The following is an 18923-nucleotide window of genomic DNA, read 5'->3' as shown; positions in this document are numbered from 1 at the left end:
ACGCTTGCTGTTTACTTGGAAGCCTAACCTCCGGCACTTCTCGTCTCTGGTTCCTCCTTTTTTTTTTTTTTTTTTTTTTTGGTTTTCTTTTTAAACATCTTTATTGGAGTATAATTGCTTGACAACGTTGTGTTAGTTGCTGCTGTATAACAAAGTGAATCAGCTATACGTGTACATATATCCCCGTATCTCCTCCCTCTTACATATCCCTCCCTCCCACCCTCCCTATCCCACCCCTGTAAGTGGTCACAAAGCACCCAGCTGATCTCCCTGTGCCATACGGCTGCTTCCCACTAGCTAGCTGTTTTACATTTAGTAGTGTATATATGTCCATGCCACTCCCTCACTTCGTCCCAGCTTACCCTTCCCCCTCCCCGTGTCCTCAAGTCTATTCTCTATGTCTGTGTCTTTATTCCGGTCCTGCCCCTAGGTTCTTCAGACCATTTTTAGATTCCATATGTATGTGTTAGCATATGGTATTTGTTTTTCTCTTTCTGACTTACTTTACTCTGTATGACAGTCTCTAGGTCCATCCACCTCACTACAAATAACTCAATTTCGTTTCTTGTTATATCTGAGTAATAGTCCATTGTATGTATGTGCCACATCTTCTTTATCCATTCATCTGTCGATGGACACTTAGGTTGCTTCCATGTCCTGGCTATTGTAAATAGAGCTGCAATGATCTGGCTCCTCCTTTAAAATAGAGATTATAAGATGTTATGATCACAATTACATAAGTTATGATCACCTATCTCCTAGGGTTGGTGTAAGTATTAAAAGTAACTTTGTTAATGTTAATTAGGTGCAAAAGCTCCAGTGTAAAGACACAGAAGTATTGTATAATAACAATGACATAAAAACTCTATATTGTTAACTTTGAAATGAAAATATTAATATGAACTCAGGGCCTAGAAGCAATGACTATCCTTGGCACCCAGATGTTGATCTCTAAATACCACTTTTCCACTAAAAGGTACCAGGGCTCCTTGGAGAAATGGCTGATGTCAGTCGGGTCAAGAGCTGAGAAATAACAGGAGCACTTAGAACATCACGTGACAGAAAGTCAGGAGGTATTAAAAAACAAGGTCCTTTGAAAAGAACACAGAAGCTAGCTTGAAGGAATGTCCGCTGGCCAAAGTTAGAACAATTTGAGCATCAAAATTAATAACCGCAATTTATTTAAAATGTCAAACATAAAATTCATTTCCACTAAAGTGTAAAGCAAATCTAAAAAAACAACAGTTTTAAAAAACTTCCTTTGCCATACTACTGGCAGTGACTATCACACCAACTCTTTACTCTGAAAAGTGGTAATTTAAGAAAATTACCATTTATCCTGCTTTTCTAGCTGCAGCTGTATTTCAGGGTAACCAAATGGCCTCAGTTGATGAGGAAACTGTTCTCTTTACAAAAACATGCCAGCTAAATAATGTAAAATGAAGGACAGAATTAGAAATTCACCATTTTGCAGTCCCTAGTTGAATAATTGATTCCTGCCAGGATCATCAATGTGACCAGTTGGTGAGAGTGAGATAGGGAACAGGATATTCACATAGAGCCAGGGATTATGTGCCAATCATCAGGGAAATCCATAATGACAATGGAGAAATCTGGCCGCTTCCCACCTTAACCTAGATCGATCTTATCAGTAAAATGGACCAACCTGACATTATGTGTCTCCAGATGTGATACAGTATGAAGCACCAGCATCATTTGAGAAGTATTGTTTCCAAAAATCTTTAACCTCAGTATAATCAAGCAGGAACTACAAGGATAGAAGTAGACAATCAGAAAAATCCAGAACAAATGGTGAGACATCCTGCAGAACAAATGGCTCAATTTCTTAAATTAACTCAGTGCCATAAAAAAAAAAGAAAGAAAGAAAGAAAGAAGAAGAGAAATAAAGCAGTACTGAGGGAGGGCTGTTTTGATTAAAAGAAACCTAAGAAACGTCGTAACCAAATACAATGGCTTGTCCTCGGTTCTGATTTAATAAACCAGACATAAAAGATATTTTGTGAGCAATTGGAGAATCTGAATACAGACTAAAACATTAGATGATATTACACAGTTGTTTTTTTAATTAGGTATGATAATGGCATTGTGCTTATGTAGAAAAATCTCTTTTTAGATACACATATTGGTGTATTTAGGGGTAAAATGTTTGCTATCTATACTTTTAAATAATTCAGAAAAATTAAAATATGGAAAGTGTTAAATGTGAAACTGAGTACATATATGGATGCTTGTTTTATTATTCTTTTCTATGTATTTGAATATTTTCATGTTAAAAATTCAAAAAAGAAAAATGGTGATATAGGTAAAGCACTTGACATAGTAAGCATTCAATAATAAATTTGTTTTTGTATAATCTGCAAATAGGAAGGTTCATACCTTCTCCTGACCCCCAAACATTAAGGCAGAACTTGACATACATATTTGGTCATTTCAGTAAGCAAGTTGCCTTCCTTGACAAGATAGCCCTCTATTGCACCGTGAATTCCCAAGGTCTCTGCTTCGGAGCACTACCATTTAAAACATGCGTCTGTGTTTTAAACTGCTTTCAACATTTAAAATGTATTTATTATTTAATTAATTATTTTTAAGGTATTTTACTTCTTTTCTCTTCCTACACTTCTCACTAATTGCTTAATTTTATGGTGACTGATTTTTCTCAACACTATTCTGTGAAAATTTTCTGAAGTTAAACATTGATGTTTCCTCAGACACGGAAAATCTTTTCTTACCCCAGTGAAGCATTTTATTTAGCTTCCCCATGTTGGTTGCCATGTACTGACCCCTGTTGGCCAACAAGAGTCAGTAGGTAACAAGGGGTTTTGTCTTTTCAAATTTAACCAAAATAGATAACCAACAAGGAGCCACTGTATAGCACAGAGAACTATACTCAATATTTTGTAATAACCTATAAGGGAAAAGAATCTGAAAAAGAATATATATATATGTATGTATAACTGAATCACTTTGCTGAACACCTGAAACTAACACAACATTGTAAACCAACTATACTTCAATAAATTTCTTTTTTAATTTTAAAATTAAGAAAAGTTTTTTAACTTTTTTAAGAAAGCAAAGCACACTTAGGAAAAAAAGAACAAATTTAACCAAAGCCTGGTTAATATTAGTTAACATTCATTGAGTACTTATTAAATGCCGGTCTAAACTCTTACATATATTAGTTCATTTAATCCTGAAAGTGGTCCTATGCAGAAAGTACTAATATATCCTCATTTTACAGTTGAGGAAACATATGTGCAGTAGGTCAACTAACTTTCCCCAGGCTGTAGTTAGCGATGACTGAAGCAGAGATTAAGCAATCTGATTCTAAAGTCATCACTGGGTGTTGCTTCCCAAATTTCTCATATTGTAAAGCCCTCATGGTCTAGATATAACTGGTTATTAATAGCTCGCTTTCAAGTACAATCTCTATCATATCTATAAGGACACTATGAAATAATAGTACTAGCATTCAATTACTTGATAATAAAGGTAATGAGGTCAGATTTCCTCTAAATGCCATCTTTTAATCCAGTGGACTTAAAGTTTTTGGTTGTATCATTAAAATTTTTGAGCACATATTCTCTCTATATAATAATATATATAAAACTATATATATGATATAATATCCACAAAATAGAAATTTAATCTGGACTCTGCTTTTCTGTGGAGATGGGTTAAGGGTGAGAATCACATGAAGACAGCACAGACGTGGGTTTGGGGAGTGGTGAGTAGTTCAATTTCAATAGAGCAATGGATTTATATCAGGAAATGGGAGACAAGTCTGGAAGGAGATTAGCATAGTTGATGGGAGGGCCTTGAATTTTCACTCAGAAGTTCATACTATTTGGTGGTCAAAGGGGAGACTTTTTTTTACTTTTGAGCCCTCTCCTGCACCTTTGGAAACTCCTTCTTGTGGCTGTGTGTAGGATGGCCTGGGAGTGGGTAGGATGGGGAGATGGCTGAGTGCTGGATGTAAGTTCACTGCAGTAGGCAAGGTCATGAAAGCCTGAACTGGGGCAGTAATTATGTAGGGGAAATGAAGGGATGCAAGGGGGTAAAGACATAGTCTTTTAATTTTTTAAAAAATTTTTTATTGTATCACTCCTTTGAGTAGAAACCTTCAGAGGCTGCCTGCTGTTTATCATTTTATCAAGTTCAAGCCCTTGTGCAAGCCTTTATTATCTGATTCCATTCTGTCTGGCTGGTCTGATTTCTCAGGTGATAGTAAACCCACTGGAGGTGGGGACCACACTTTATATTTCTGTATACCTACAATGCTTACTACAGCAGAGATGAATAGTAAATACTTGCTGATTAATTGAACCAGAGTCAAAATCTCCCCTACCCGTTGCACAGGCTCCCAAATCTTTTTTTCTCTTTGATTTTTTCCAGCTTTCCTTGATTTACTGAGAGGCATTTCAGCTCTGAGTTATTTTAAAATTTATACTAATGCTCTAACATATGGGATCCTATGTAAATTTTATTAGCCATAGTAGTATTTATGTCTCCTCCCAGCTTATGGTCTGGCATATGACAGGGAAACATGTCAGAATATGTTAAACCCAAAATGTTTTTTTGGTTGTTTTTTTGTTTTGTTTTTTACTTTTTTTTTTTTTTTTTTGTGATACGCGGGCCTCTCACTGTTGTGGCCTCTCCCGTTGCGGAGCACAGGCTCCGTACACGCAGGCTCAGCGGCCATGGCTCATGGGCCCAGCCGCTCCGCGGCATGTGGGATCCTCCCGGACCAGGGCACGAACCCGTGTCCCCTGCATTGGCAGGCAGACTCTCAACCACTGCGCCACCAGGGAAGCCCTTGTTTTTTACTTTTTGGCTGCACCTCGCAGCATGTGGGATCTTAGTTCCCTGACCAGGGATCGAACTCTCACCCTCTGCAGTGGAAGCTCAGAGTCCTAACTGCTGGACCGCCAGGGAAGTCCCCAAAATGTTTTTTGGGGGGGCAAAAAAGAATAGTAAAACTCCAGGAGGCAGTAATTTCTCAGTAATTTGATAGATTTGATAGTTAATCTGTATTCTTGTTTTGAGATTAACCCTGAAAAGTAGTTCCAATAAAGTTTATTATTTAGTGCTTGGGTAAATGGTCTCTTCTGATATCTATCTCTATGTCTATTTATATCTATAACAATACACTTTGGAAAGGCATCCACCAAACTGTTAACGGCGCTTACCTGTGGGAAGGGAAATGGCACTGGGAGGGGAGCAAGTTGAACAAAAAGCTTTCATCTTTTCATTCTGTATTCTTTTATTTTTTTGACATGTTTCAGCATGTATTCTTATATTTCTTTTATTATTTAAAAATACATATATTATTAATATTATTAAATTCACATCTTATGTAATTTTAGGTCAATATCTGGAGATCTCATGTCACAAGGATAAAAAGAGGGTAATGACTAAATAAATTGCCTAAACAGAAAATGGATGCAGCAAATACATTTCCAAGTTGGCCTACCTCTCAACGCATCAATCAGATAATTAGGTCAGATCAACTCAACCTTGCTCTGTGGAAGGATATGATCTCATTCTGCAGGCCCCAAAGCTGTAGACTCTTACGATGCCTATCTGGATGTTCCCTCTTTGCTCTCTGAGATGTCAGTGCATACAAGATCATTTCCCTAATCTGGCATTGAAGAAGGTCTCACATATGTTCTAGGATAATGATCTGTTAGATCCTACTGCCAACCTTAAATCAGTTACAGAAGGTCGTGGAAATATACAGCAATTCAGCTATCTCCATGTTACTTACCACAGGTATATTAGATCCAGAGGACCCATTCTCAAGATTTACTACTGTTAATGTTAAAGCCTGACAAACTGCATCATAATATATTCATTTTCTCAGCTTATATGTCCATGTTATTTCTAACACTTTAAATTCAGCTGAAATTAAAATGTAAAAAAAAATTTTGCTGCATGTGTTTACTGTTAATAATAGGAGTAATCTAAGTAATAACATTTTAGAATGTAGATTTACTTAAATGAAAATCCCAATGTTTCCCTTGGTGATAGACCTCATTCTTTTCTTCCTAGAAAGAAATTTAAACTTAGAAAACTCTTAATACCATGCACAGTAATTAGATGAGAGCCCAGCTTTTCTTAATGTCCCCATAAGAAGACTGACTTTGGACTGAGGCCTAGGTTAAGCATTTGGAAACATTTTTGGAAAGTGAGAACTATGCTTGGGTTCTCTGCTCCATTAACGTTCTTGGATTTCACGTTTTCAGTCTATTCAACAATATTTAATTGATAATTAACTCTTCTCAGAGACATATATGCAAGTGAAGCTGGTTTACCTGACTATAATACAACTCTGGATATTTCAAAATCTTTCCAGAAGAGCTGATCTAGTGCTGGTGTCAACCTTTTTTCTTCTTTATTATTTCTGCTTTCACATGGGACCCACACATTCCAATAATAGAGCTACCAAAAGGCATCTCTACTTATTGTCTTTGTTAAACGCTTATTGGCTGAGAAGACAACAGACACTCTATACAGCTGAGTAACACAAACTCAAATGGCTCACTGGAAATGAACGGTATTCACGGGAGAAATAGGTATGTTTTGTGTATAGAGAAGAAACTTGCTTCAGTAAGTCATTCTCTAAGCTTCCTGTGGGTAGTGCATTTTATATGCATGTTTTCTCAATGCATAAAAACTATGTCTCAAGCTAGCTAAATCATATGAACTGTGTGATTTGCCTTATGGTGCCACAAAATTGCAGTAGCAAAACTTTATTTCCATGACCCAACAATTCCACTCCAGGGTACATACCCAAATGAATTGAAAACAGGTATTCAAATACATGAACCTTCATAGCAGTACTATTCACAATAGTCAAAAGGTGGAAACAACCCAAAGTCCATCAAGGGATAAATGGATAAACACATGGTGATATATCCATACAGTGGGAAATCATTCAGGCACTACCAAATGTAAAATAGATAGCTAGTGGGAAGCAGCAGCATAGCACAGGGAGATCATCTCGGTGCTTTGCGACGCCCTAGAGGGGTGGGGTAGGGGGGGTGGGAGGGAGGTTCAAGAGGGAAGGGACATGGGGATATATGTATGCATATGGCTGATTCGCTGTTTTGTGCAACAGGAACTAACACAGTATTGTGAAGCGATTATACTCCAATAAAGATGTATTAAAAAAAAAAGGAATGATGTAGATGTTACATCCACATGCTACAATGTGGGTAAATCTTAAAAAACATTATGGTAATTGAAAGAAGCCAGATACAAAAGGTCACATATTGTACGATTCCATTTATATGAAATAGGTAAGTCCACAGAAACAGAAAGGTGATTGGTGGTTACCAGGGCTGCGGGGAGAGGGGAATGGGGAGTAACTTAATGGGTATGAGGTTTTATCTTGGAACTGTCTTGTAACTAGAAAGAGGTGGTTGCATAACATTGTGAATGCACTGGATATTACATGCCACTGAAATGTTCATTTTGAATGGTTAATTTTATGTTATGTCAATTTTACCTCAATAGAAAATATAGAAAAATAAAAACTTTATTTCCAAGGGTTTCTAATTAGTGGTTGTGAGAGGTAACAGCAGAATATTGGTAGGTAACTTGGACATCAAATTCCTTTGATTTGAAGTGGGGTTGAAGAGGTTAAAGGATTTGTCATGTCTCCCTAACAAGTCACTCCCATTCCCATATGCACTGCACTCAAGGAATGCAAGGCCCTTACTATTTTGAAAGGGATGGTGCCAGAACCCTTGCCCCTAGTAGGTAGTCAGTGGATGCTGTGGGAAGGGAAAGTCAGTCACTACTAATATGCTGCCCCTTCCCTGGAGTATCCTTCTTAGCGTGTCCACTGCTCTATTAACAATGTGGAGTGTTTGAGAATAACAAGTATACTTGAACAGCAATATTCCCCAAAGTATGCTCTGTGGGACATCAACCCCATCAGATTGTCTTGCATTCAAAAACATCTTCTGGTGAGAGTAGCATCAACATATATACACTACTGAATGTAAAACAGCTGGCTGGTGGGAAGCAGCATCACAGCACGGGGAGATTGGCTCAGTGCTTTGTGATGACCTAGAGGGTGGGATAGGAAGGATGGGAAGGAGGCTCAAGAGGGAGGGGATATGGGGACATGTGTATGCATATGGCTGATTCACTTTGTTGTGCAACGGAAACTAACACAGTATTGTGAAGCAATTATACTCCAACACAGATTTTAAAAAAAAAACAAAACAGCTTCTGTGGTCAAATGAGCTGGAAACCACTATATTCTATATTTCCTCCTGGAGATCCATGATGTCTGCTACCACACAAAGAAATCTGAGGGATGCCTGTAGTAAAGAAACCTTGTGAGCTCTGTTTACTCCTGACTTTCCCAAACCTTCTCTGTCACAGAACCCCTTTGAAGTGGACAGCATAGTACTGAGAGTGTGGGAAATGCTGCTCTGTGTTAATGATAGTCTGGCCTTGATTTGTTTAGGATGATTGTTCAGTTCTTGAAAAATCATATTAAATAAAATCCTAAATTATCCAGAAAATTGAAGACAAGCAGTGGTATGTCAGCTAGAAAGGGAAGATTCTAAATCTTTGTACTGCTCTGGTTTACCACTGCCTGGCTCAGCAGGTGATAACCCTTTCTCCTGGGACTGACTCAGCGAAACGTTGCATGGCTTTGCTGGTTAAACACCTGAGAATCAGTCTGAAACTGCAGTTATGTATAAAAATACTCATCAACCATCAACCTCTATTAAATGCAGTAATGGCTGCAAGCTGTTGGAAATAAGAATTTGATGGCAAGGCTGAGTGCAAACGTGATAGAATCCAAAATTCTCCATTAAACTGGAAAGAGATTTGACTCGTTGGCTCTTTCAATTTCCCATCCTTCTTACTTTGTTCCTTGTTCATTCCTTTAAGATTGTCAAAGCAGTTTACAGGCTTAATAGAACAGGTGAGACAACTGCATGGAAATTATCTAATCAGCATTGGTAACAGTGGCAGGTGTTGTTAGGCCAGTAGCTTCTTGAGACAAAATGCTTGAGCTTAGTCATTAAAACATTTTACGAAGTGTCAGTATTGATTCATGTTTTCTGCTGCAAATAAGAGTTCTTTCTAAATTCCAATTTGGAGGAATCTGTGGACTTAGCAAGTTCTACTCCCTGGTGTAATGTGATTTTCCATGCTGTCAAGTAATTAAAAATTTTCTCTATATATAATCACTAATGAACTGATGATGACCAATTTGGTTATTATATTTGGCGGTTCCAAGTCCTTCTGCCAGTCTGGTGTACAATATCTGATGGGTTCCTAAGCTACTCCAAAGTGAGCAAATAACAGTAAACACTGGTCTGGCAACGAACAAGGTGTGTTTTCTGGGTTCTCAGCCAGGTGTCAGAAAGGAAGGTTTAGTGGTAATAGGGAGACCATTTTTAGGAAGACTATCTTCCATTTGTCTTAGAAATTACAATAAATTAAAATATTTCTGAGGAAGAAACTTAAAATACATCTTTTTTTCCTTGAATTCATTTCAACCACTCTGTCAAAAATAATCTCTTCTCTATAATTGTTTTGCATCTAACTTTGCCAACCGGTCATTGCCTAGGGAACAAAAGCAAAAATAAACTCAAAAGATTGAAACCCAGCAAAATATTGATTAATATTTATATTAGCAAATTAGGATTAGATTGGAGTGAAAAGAATCCTGCTAAAAATAAGACCTGTGAATTTGGGGCTGCATGCAAAGACTTTTCCTACATTCCTTTCCTGGAAAAACTCTTATTTGTTCTTCAAGATCAAACAAATGTTACTTCCTTTATCAAACCATCCCTAACTTCCAGGTAGATACAGTCCTCTATATTTATAATACTGGAATTATTCCTTTACTATTGCACTAAAACCATTGTAATTACTTGTTAACATGCTTCCCTCCCCCTACTAGACTAGGATGCCCATAGAGGGCAGGAATTATCATTCATTCAGCACAAATTTATTGAGTGATACTCAATAAATATATGTGCCAGCAGGCCATTTTGCCACTCCTCAAGACCATAGTATTCATCTTTTTATTCCCAACACTTAGTACATGCCGGTCCCATTATTATTATTTTTTTTTTGGCGGTACGCGGGCCTCTCACTGCTGTTGTCTCTCCCGTTGCAGAGCACAGGCTCCAGATGCGCAGGCTCAGCAGCCATGGCTCAGGGGCCCAGCCGCTTCGCGGCACGTGGGACCTTCCCGAACCGGGGCACGAACCCGTGTCCCCTGCATCGGCAGGCGGACTCTCAACCACTGCGCCACCAGGGAAGCCCCCGGTCCCATTATTGAGTAGGCACTCAATAATGAGTTGCTAAATAATTGAATAACTGAGTGAAAGGATGAATGAATGAATTGAATGTATTGTGTAATGTAGAAAAGGTACCAGTTTTGCAATACAGTTTAAGTTTCCCAGTTTGCAAACAGAATCAGTACAAAGCGAAGTTAAGCTCCCAAGGAGAGCAGGAACTGTCATTCTGTAAGGAGACACAGTGATTCAATTCCTGGTGGGCCTTTAGGGTTTAAAGAGACCAAGGCTATAAGGTGGTATAACTGGGAGAGGGCAGCCTTAACCTGGCCTCTTCTATGTGCTGGAGCTCCACCTTGTTCTGTGATAAAGATTGATAGCTGGCTAAATCAGGAGAATTCCCAGGGCTCCCTTGCTAATAACCAGAGAGGAGGGGCAGAGGGAAAATGGACCAAGGATGAAAGAATAATACAAATGAGATATTTAAAAGACTGTAGGGCTTTCCCTTTACTGCAATATGCTTGTGGCAGAATCCATAAGGCCTGTCGATTTTTCTCTTATAATATTTCCCTCTGATAGTCTATCCCTCTTCATAAATAATATGTTAGGCTCTACACAGCTGTGGCTAATCATTCTTGACAGCAGGGAGTACTTTCCCAAGATGAACCTGAGCCATCCTCAGCCCTGAACTCACTCATTAGCAGTTTGACCAAACAGGCAGTCTCTGGGGCTGGCTCAGACAGGCTGCAATGCCCCTGAATTTCACACTTGACGTGAAGGCTCAGTGCATGGGGGCTGATCTAGTTCCAATATCAAGTGTGATTTCTGTGGTTGCGTTTGGCATAAAGGAAGAGAGGCACGAAAGGGAATCATTAATCTTACTTGTGTTCCTAGTAGATTCCCTTGCCTATTTTCTGCCTGTCTCTTCTGCCAGTCTCATCAAGCTACCTCATGGTCAGCAAATAACACGTCTTGTATTTTAATCTTAAGAGAAAATAGAGACCATCAGGCACCTACCTTTTCTCCTTTCCATATCATGCCTGTCCTCACCTATCATTCTCCACTTTCTGTCTCAGAGAAAGAGGGAGTGTTCGTTTTCTATTGCTGTGTAACAAGTCATCCCTAGATTTAGTAGCTTAAAAGTATGCTTATTATCTCAGAGGTCCCATGAGTCAGGAATTTTGAAGTAGCTTAATTGGGAGAGCCTGGCTCAGGGTCCTTCATGAGGTTGCAGTTAAGAGGTCAGCTCGGGCTACACTCATGTGAAAGCTTAACTGGGGCTAGAAGACCAACTTCCAAGATGGATCACTCACCTGGCTGTTGGCAGAAGGCCTGAATCCCTTACCACATGGGCCTCTCCACTGAAATGCTTGCATGTTCTCATGAAATATCAGCTGGCTTCCCCCAGACTGAGTAATCCAAAGAACAAGTATGGGGGCCACAACACCTTTTATAACTTACTCTCAAAGTTGCATACTGTCACTCCCACCACATTCTATTAGTTAGAGATGATTCACCAAGTACTACCTACACTCAAGGGGAGGGTAATTAGGGTCCATTTTTTGAAGGAAAGGGGATCAAAGAGTTTATGTACATCTTTTAGTACCACCACATAGGGATCCCTCCTCCTTTTCAGGGCTAATTCCTCCACCTATGAACTTGATTCCATCCTTTCCCACCTGCATTTGGCTAATCAGTTATGTTCTTTCTTAATCTCTTAATAGTAGATCTCATTTATTGAGCATTTAATATGTCCTGGCCACTGTGCCAAAAACTTCATTAAGTGGATAATCTCACTTAATACATACAACTCCATGAAGTAGGGGAATGATTACCCTGCTGTTACAAATGAGTAGACCAAGGCTCAGAAGGTCTAATTGAAACATCCAGTGTCAGATAACTAGTAAGTAGAAAAGTGACTACTTAAACCCAGCCCCGACTGACTCCACAGCTGTACCCCTCTCCACTAATCTACTCTATCCTGCCCAACATGGACCTTTGGTCTCTACCTCTCCATCAGCTGCTTCTTAACTTTCAAAGAGGCTCAGTTCTTCTTCATACAAAAATTACCTTCATTTGTGTCCTGCCTCTTTCAAGCTTCATCACATCTTCCCATTTGTTAAGTAGTGGTCAGCAAACAGTTCCTACTTCCACACTCCCATTTGCTCCAACTCACAGCCATCCAGTTCTGCACTTACCAACTTAGTGAAATGGATTAACCAATGACTCCCTAATTTCCAAATCCAATGCCTCCTCTTCAGTCCACATTCAGAAATACATTCTGCTGTATTTCGTCAATGCTAAGATGCTCAATTTTCAACATTTCTGAAATAGAGATGTCTTAAAAGCAATGGCACTTTGTATGTGATCAAATAAATTTCTTTGCTCCTCTTTAATTTCATTGCATGGCTCAGTCCGTCTTCTTTGCCTGCTCCTCTCCTTCAGACATCCCTCAGATGGTGGCGTAGTTAATTTGTTGGTGTAGGAGAGCAAAATTTGCCACCCCAAAGTATCTCTTTGGCATGTGGATTATTTCGAGATGAAAACAATCAAGGCCCAAAAGACTCATGAAGAACCTCTGGCCGGCCCCCTAACTGCCTAAAGAATGTAGACAGAGGACCTGTTCCAGGAAAGGAACTATCACCATAGATAACTATAGTGTGAACTAGGTGTATAGACAGGGAGGAAGCTAGCAAAGTCTGTTTGTTAGAATTTCTCTCTCTGTGTCCCATTGTCTCTCTGTGGCCCAGCAAACATTTGTTTACCAAACACTTGCTTTTCCGTCTTCACGTAAATTGCCTTCTTCTCCTTTGAGGTCCGAAACAACAACCCCCAACATCCTCTTTTGTCTTTAGCTAAAAGAGGTATTTAAGGTGAGGGTTTCAGTCATTTATGAGAGTTGTTCAGTTTTCCTGGGCTCTCCCATGTATACATGTTATTAAACCTTTGTTTGATTTTCTCCTGTTAATCTGTCTCATGTCAATTTAATTCTTAGACCAACCAGAAGAACCTAGAAGGATAGAAGAAAATTTCTTCCTCTCAGACAGTGGTGACTCACCATTTTAACATTATGCACTACTGGGTAATCTATTACAAAATCTTCCGTACCACATCTGTGTTAATCACCTCTAATTTCTGCTTCAGCCTCCATCTTTCCTTTAATTAATTGCTTATCACCTGTATGTCCTTTACAAGTACCACAAACTCGGCATGTTCCAAACGTTAACCCCTTTCCAGACTAACTTCCCTGCTTTTATTCCCTATCTTGGATGTTGACATCACCCTTGTTAAAGAACATCTCAGAGACATTAATTTAAAGCACAGCTGACATTTACTCATCTATAAGGGAGATTACTTGTATACAGATTGCCATCCAATAGACAAAACAGGGTTTATGGAGGGAACACTCTCAGTCAGGGGAGAAATGACAAAACGTTTTGTTTTGTTTTGTCCTTGGGTGTGCTGATTGGCTAAAACTATCAAGAGGGCAATTTGCACCCAAGCAGACTGCATTATTACCAGGGAAGGTAATTTTAGTTACTCGTCATTTTTCCAAGAAATCTTGTGACTCCAGCTGTGGAGTAGGAAGGTGGTATGTTCACCTTGCATATTTCCTGCTGATGTCCTTCCTTTGGTATCTACACCATAGTCGAGCTAGGACTTATTATAAATACTTACTCCCTTTTTGTGGTCAAATTCAGATCAACGTCCGTGGTTGACCACGAAGAATTTTGTGTCTTCTTGATGTGGTATCATCCACTAGATGTTGGTTTGAGATAACAGTTTATAGTAATATTTGAACACATATTGGAAGTGCTCAAGAAATAGAATAATTACAAATATAATTTAAAAATTTGGAACCATTTGTATCCAGTTTCCTAGTCGGCCTACACCTAATCAGGAGAATTAGTCTCATGTCTCTTTATCCCTCATATTCCTTGGATTCCTTTGAGGCCTTTGTACATTTTAGGTACAGCAGCTAACGGTTGGGGGCCTAGGTTCAGTGAAGACATATGGATGTATGTTAGCAGGTCTTATTAAAGGAGTCTGAAGACAGATGGTAAAACCACTTGTTGGAAAAATTGGCAGCCACTACAATTGTTGGAGACAGGTAAATAAGGGCGTTCAAAGAGTTTATGGGAAAGAAGACAGCTGAGAGAAAGGCAAAAACAACCACGGCATTTATTTTACAGTCTAATACCTTGACTCATACAAAGGAAAGAAGTAATAAAAGGAGCCAAATGTTAAACTGTTATATCCTAATCACAGATCTTAATCTAAAAGTCTTGTATAGGAACTTGAGTAGCTACCCACTTTCAGAGCTCTGTGCTTCCAAAGCTTTTTACTGAGCCCTAGGTTTATACATCTCCAGTGGGACTGGATGTCCAGGTTGTAGAACCCTTAGTGACTTCACACTGGGAATCATAAACCCATGAATATATACCCTAGAGTTTAAGAGCATTATTTGTGGTTAAATATACTAGATATGACCTTTCCAAGGCTGACGTCTTGGCATCCTCAGTACATTCCTCTTTCTGACTTACTTCACTTAGTATGATGATCTCTAGTTGCATCCATGTTGCTGCAAATGGCATTATCTTTTTTAATGGCTGAGTAGTATTCCATTATATATATATATAATATATATATATCTCAAATCTTCTTTATGCATTCATCTGTCAATGGACATTTAGGTTGTTTCCATCTCTTGGCTATTGTAACTAGTACTGCTATGAACACTGGGGTTCGTGTATCTTTTCGAATTACAGTTTTGTCTGGATATATGCACAGGGGTGGGATTGCTGGATCATATGGTAGTTCTATTTTTAGTTTTTTGAGGAACCTCCATACTGTTCTCCATAGTGGCTGTACCAATTTACATTCCCACTGACAGTGTAGGAGGGTTCCCTTTTCTCCACACCCTCTCCAACCTTTATTACTTGTGGACTTTTTGATGATCGTTATTCTGATATATACCGGTGTGAGGTGGTACCTTATAGTTTTGATTTGCATTTCTCTAATAATTAGCGATGTTGAGCATCTTCAGCAAGTGGTTTTGAATCCTTAAATCTTTAACCAGGTGGCGTGCTCTTGTTAAGAGGCAGAGAGTTCAGAAGTTACAGCTTATGCAGCACAGAATGTACTTTATTTTAAAGATAAGAACTATGAAAAAATAATGTATCAGCATTGGCCAGGGGACAGAGAATGCTGAGTTTGAAGAGCTATTCAGCAGTCGTGGGGTTCATTTTTATTAGGAGGGGGAGCTAGATTGGTTTCCTTAGGTTGGAAACTAAGGAAATAGGATTACTATTTCCTAGAATTACTAGGGAAAAAAAACCTAGGATTACTTAGCTTAGAGTGGTTCTTGACAATTATGTGGGAATTAGACAACGAAAAAATGCCATAGGTGAAATGTGACTATTGTTTTGAAACAATTAGGTTTGAACAGCAAATCTTATGAAGGCAGTGAGTGAGAAGGGGAGTAGAATAATTCCCGCTGAGGCACCAACTAGCTTCGTTGTTTCTGCCACAACACCACAGCAATAAACAAGGTAGCTAAACCTACCACAGGCTTGCGATGAGATTTTAGCTTTTGCATAAGCACTTTTAAAGCACAACTTGCCTTTTCTGTACGAGCAATTATGAAGGATTCAGTATAGTCAGGCTGCCCAAAGTCAGGCGTTGCTCTAATGTCCGAGTAGGAAAGAAAAAGGCCTATTTAACATTTGGCTCCCAAGGGAACATCTGTTTTAGTTTGCTTTTGTAATGACTGAGCTAAAAGCAATATGGAAAAACCCAACATGCTAATGATCTCTAGGAGACGAACAGTGCTGCCCAGTGCCCTTCTGAGGAGGGTCTAGATTGCAAGAAGTTCTTAACAAATTTGCTAGTTTGAATTGAGGGCTTGAATATGGGAAATGCAAAATAAAAGAGTTATCACAGGTGAGACGTGAACATACATAAAGATCAGAGCATAAGCAATGGGTGTCTAAAGATAAGAAAATTGTTACAATCTTTGTAAGACGGACAATTTAAAATAAAATTTTTAAAGTAACAATAACTACTAGGAATCCTAAGTTAGAAGTAAAGAACTTTTGTTTAAAAATGATTCAAAAGTATGACAAAAAACAAAAAAAAGGTATCCAAAGATCATTCTTTTTCTGAACTGTCATTAACAAACTCTTTTACTAATTCACATGCCATATATATATATATATACACACACACACAATACACACATGCACATATAATTAAATGATAAATTTATAGTTTTATAAGACATATATATCACATTAAACTTACCATCTTAATAAAACTACAGCAATTTCCTTGAAAACCCAACAAAACAATTACCTTACATATTTGTATGTCTTTGCAACTACTATTTGAATACTCATTTAATTACCACTTTTAACCAAAGAAACTAACTTCTGTTCCCTCTCAGGCACAGAGAAAACTGGAAAGGAAGCAAAGGAGCACTGTCTGCCATACTCAGGCACCTAGCAGCAGACCACAGCTCTACAAGGATGTCTGCTTGTGTACCACCAGCTCACATGCCACATTCATTCATTCTGCATGTTGATGCTATAAAATAATACAGTCACTGCTGATATCAAAAAGATTGTCAGACAGATGATATTATGAAATTTATGTAGACAGTGGAAATAGAGTAACTAGTTTTTAACATTTTTTGAAATTCTTAAGAGCAAATACTTTTAAAAGATATAATTATAACTCAGTGTAGTTGGACATACAAATTTCTTACGCTTTTATGTTATTAAATAATTACTAATGTAAGCTTATCTGAAGAACAAGACTAGTAAAAGATTTAGGGAGTCCAGATTAATATGGATTTCTATGAGTAAACAAATCCAGGTCTTGCAAAAGTTAGAATATTAGCTAACATGATTTTTTACCCTGTTAAAAACAGAGAAAACTTATTATTGTTTTCAAATCAAAATTGTCAAACCGGTAGATTCAAAGTGTATGGAATTAAATCTTTCTTTTCTTGAATTCTATTTATATGAAAGAGGATTAGCTTCCTAAGTCAATCAAAATAGAAGCTCATTTACTTTTAAAGGGCTTTATAATTTATAAGGTTTCTTGGAGATAGGCAAAGACACACCAATCTATTTGTTTAGAAATTATTTATGCCCTAGATTTGTCAGAGTTCTCCAGAGAAACAGAGCCAATAGGATGTGGACCTATACGGAGATTTATTATATGGAACTGGCTCACACAATTATGGAAGCTGCAAGTACCAATCTGCAGTGTGGGGCAGCGGGCTGGAAACCCAGGAGAGCTGATGGTACAGACGAAGTCGGCAGACAGTCTGCTGGCAAACTCCCTCTTGCTCAGGGAGGCCAGTCTTTTGGTCTATTCAGGTCTTCAACTGATTGGATGAGGCCTACCCACATTATGATGGGCAGTCCAGATTTAAATATTAATCTCATTCCAAAGCACCCTCCAAGACAACAGAAAATTAACCATTACATACCCATACAATGAGAAAATCTTATCAAACTCTCAGGAAAGCTAGGTAATTATAGAGGGATATAGAGCTGAACTTCTACTTTATGATATGCTATTTTTCCATACTTGTTCAGTCCATCTGTAAGTTGAGCTAGGGGTTCAGCTTTCAGATTTATTGACACCTTGCTGTTGGGTCACAAAGCTTTCCCTCAAATCTTGACATTGCTCATTTGTATTTGTATGTTCTTCTGTAGAACTTCCCTATTTCTTTTACTAGAGAATGGAGGAATAGTCTTGTACTTAGAACCCTTTCAATTTCTTAGGATGTCATGAAGCTAAGGACAAGCCAGAAGCAATCATTCTTATTCCATCTGCATTCCCAAGACACATGTTTAGATACATTTATACAACTGCTATACAATTAGAGTTCTTTATTTTTCAAGTCATAAAAAAAGTTCCAATTTTTTCTTTTTTCTTTGCCAACGTTTCCCTCCCATCTGATAGCAGATGTGTCTGAGTTAGATATAACCTATGGTGTTCACAAATAACAAATTCCTGTGGCTAATCTCCGGTAATTACCAACAACAACCAAAAGAAGCTGTCTGATGGGACTTCTGAGATGCTGGTGCGAGTAGCCAAATAAATTTGAAAAGAACACAATTGGGAGATTCACACTTTCTGATTTCAGAACTTATTACAAAGCAGCAAGACAATGTGGTCCTGGCATAAAGAAAAACGTACAGATCAATGAATTGAGAGTCTAGAAGCAAACCCTTGTGTTTATAGTCAATTGATTTTCAACAAAGGTAATTCAGGGGGGAAAGAACAGGCTTTTCAACAAATGGTGCTGGGACAACTATGTATCGACATGCAAAAGAGTGTAGTTGGACTCTTCTCATATCGTATACAAAAATTACCTCAAAATGGTCATAGACCTAAAAATGAGGGTTAACACTATAAAATTCTTAGAAATATAGGGGAGTGTCTTCATTACCTTGGGTTAGACAAAGCCTACTAAAATGTGACATTGAAAGCACAAGTGAAAAAGAAAAAAAGTAGATAAACTGAACTTTATCAAAATTAAGAACTTTTGGGCTTACCTGGTGGCGCAGTGGTTGAGAGTCCGCCTGCCGATGCAGGGGACACGGGTTCGTG

The 18923-nt window shown here is 38.3% G+C and overlaps 1 long non-coding RNA gene across 1 annotated transcript; it reads right to left on the bottom strand.

The window, feature by feature from the left end:
* Positions 1-657: 657 nt before the first annotated feature.
* LOC113618266 (uncharacterized) lies at positions 658-18918 on the bottom strand. Its single transcript, XR_003431949.1, has 3 exons — positions 18869-18918; positions 1667-1768; positions 658-696 (listed from the first exon to the last, which is right to left on the bottom strand). It is a non-coding gene; the product is annotated as an uncharacterized LOC113618266 (long non-coding RNA).
* Positions 18919-18923: the final 5 nt, after the last annotated feature.

Source organism: Aethalodelphis obliquidens, unplaced genomic scaffold (assembly GCF_003676395.1).
Source record: "Aethalodelphis obliquidens isolate GAN/ISIS:26980383/991018 unplaced genomic scaffold, ASM367639v1 scaffold5, whole genome shotgun sequence".
In the NCBI taxonomy this organism is placed as follows: domain Eukaryota; kingdom Metazoa; phylum Chordata; class Mammalia; order Artiodactyla; family Delphinidae; genus Aethalodelphis; species Aethalodelphis obliquidens.
Note: the sequence above shows the minus strand (reverse complement) of the source record. Positions and strands in the feature narration are given on the sequence as shown.